Below are 2500 nucleotides of genomic sequence, written 5' to 3'. Positions count from 1 at the left end.
GAACCTTCTACCCCTTCACACGCAACCACAACAGCCTGGACATGCAGGTTAGAACCTTCTAGAACCTTCTACCCCTTCACACGCAACCACAACAGCCTGGGCATGCAGGTTAGAACCTTCTAGAACCTTCCACCCCTTCACACGCAACCACAACAGCCTGGACATGCAGGTTAGAACCTTCTAGAACCTTCCACCCCTTCACACGCAACCACAACAGCCTGGACATGCAGGTTAGAACCTTCTAGAACCTTCTACCCCTTCACACGCAACCACAACAGCCTGGACATGCAGGTTAGAACCTTCTAGAACCTTCTACCCCTTCACACGCAACCACAACAGCCTGGGCATGCAGGTTAGAACCTTCTAGAACCTTCTACCCCTTCACACGCAACCACAACAGCCTGGACATGCAGGTTAGAACCTTCTAGAACCTTCTACCCCTTCACACGCAACCACAACAGCCTGGACATGCAGGTTAGAACCTTCTAGAACCTTCTACCCCTTCACACGCAACCACAACAGCCTGGACATGCAGGTTAGAACCTTCTAGAACCTTCTACCCCTTCACACGCAACCACAACAGCTTGGACATGCAGGTAAGAACCTTCTAGAACCTTCTACCCCTTCACACGCAACCACAACAGCCTGGACATGCAGGTTAGAACCTTCTAGAACCTTCTACCCCTTCACACGCAACCACAACAGCCTGGACATGCATGTTAGAACCTTCTAGAACCTTCTACCCCTTCACACGCAACCACAACAGCCTGGACATGCAGGTTAGAACCTTCTAGAACCTTCTACCCCTTCACACGCAACCACAACAGCCTGGACATGCAGGTTAGAACCTTCTAGAACCTTCTACCCCTTCACACGGAACCACAACAGCCTGGACATGCAGGTTAGAACCTTCTAGAACCTTCTACCCCTTCACACGCAACCACAACAGCCTGGACATGCAGGTTAGAACCTTCTAGAACCTTCTACCCCTTTACACGCAACCACAACAGCCTGGGCATGCAGGTTAGAACCTTCTAGAACCTTCTACCCCTTCACACGCAACCACAACAGCCTGGACATGCAGGTTAGAACCTTCTAGAACCTTCTACCCCTTCACACGCAACCACAACAGCCTGGACATGCAGGTTAGAACCTTCTAGAACCTTCTACCCCTTCACACGCAACCACAACAGCCTGGACATGCAGGTTAGAACCTTCTAGAACCTTCTACCCCTTCACACGCAACCACAACAGCCTGGACATGCAGGTTAGAACCTTCTAGAACCTTCTACCCCTTCACACGCAACCACAACAGCCTGGGCATGCAGGTTAGAACCTTCTAGAACCTTCTACCCCTTCACACGCAACCACAACAGCCTGGACATGCAGGTTAGAACCTTCTAGAACCTTCTACCCCTTCACACGCAACCACAACAGCCTGGACATGCAGGTTAGAACCTTCTAGAACCTTCTACCCCTTCACACGCAACCACAACAGCCTGGACATGCAGGTTAGAACCTTCTAGAACCTTCTACCCCTTCACACGCAACCACAACAGCCTGGACATGCAGGTTAGAACCTTCTAGAACCTTCTACCCCTTCACACGCAACCACAACAGCCTGGGCATGCAGGTTAGAACCTTCTAGAACCTTCTACCCCTTCACACGCAACCACAACAGCCTGGGCATGCAGGTTAGAACCTTCTAGAACCTTCTACCCCTTCACACGCAACCACAACAGCCTGGACATGCAGGTTAGAACCTTCTAGAACCTTCTACCCCTTCACACGCAACCACAACAGCCTGGACATGCAGGTTAGAACCTTCTAGAACCTTCTACCCCTTCACACGCAACCACAACAGCCTGGACATGCAGGTTAGAACCTTCTAGAACCTTCTACCCCTTCACACGGAACCACAACAGCCTGGACATGCAGGTTAGAAACTTCTAGAACCTTCTACCCCTTCACACGCAACCACAACAGCCTGGACATGCAGGTTAGAACCTTCTAGAACCTTCTACCCCTTCACACGCAACCACAACAGCATGGGCATGCAGGTTAGAACCTTCTAGAACCTTCTACCCCTTCACACGCAACAACAACAGCCTGGGCATGCAGGTTAGAACCTTCTAGAACCTTCTACCCCTTCACACGCAACCACAACAGCCTGGACATGCAGGTTAGAACCTTCTAGAACCTTCTACCCCTTCACACGCAACCACAACAGCCTGGGCATGCAGGTTAGAACCTTCTAGAACCTTCTACCCCTTCACACGCAACCACAACAGCCTGGACATGCAGGTTAGAACCTTCTAGAACCTTCTACCCCTTCACACGCAACCACAACAGCCTGGGCATGCAGGTTAGAACCTTCTAGAACCTTCTACCCCTTCACACGCAACCACAACAGCATGGGCATGCAGGTTAGAACCTTCTAGAACCTTCTACCCCTTCACACGCAACAACAACAGCCTGGGCATGCAGGTTAGAACCTTCT

At 51.1% G+C, this 2500-nt stretch overlaps 1 protein-coding gene across 1 annotated transcript in view; it reads left to right on the top strand.

Annotated features, from left to right (window-relative positions):
- The window catches only part of gaa2 (alpha glucosidase 2), a gene marked incomplete at its 5' end in the record, with an annotated part of 18437 nt that overhangs the window by 10469 nt on the left and 5468 nt on the right, over nucleotides 1-2500 (top strand).

The sequence above is a fragment of the Borostomias antarcticus genome (genome assembly GCF_949987555.1).
Source record: "Borostomias antarcticus genome assembly, chromosome: 31".
Taxonomy (NCBI): domain Eukaryota; kingdom Metazoa; phylum Chordata; class Actinopteri; order Stomiiformes; family Stomiidae; genus Borostomias; species Borostomias antarcticus.
The sequence above is the reverse complement of the archived record's forward strand: the minus strand, read 5'-3'. Positions and strand labels throughout refer to the sequence as shown.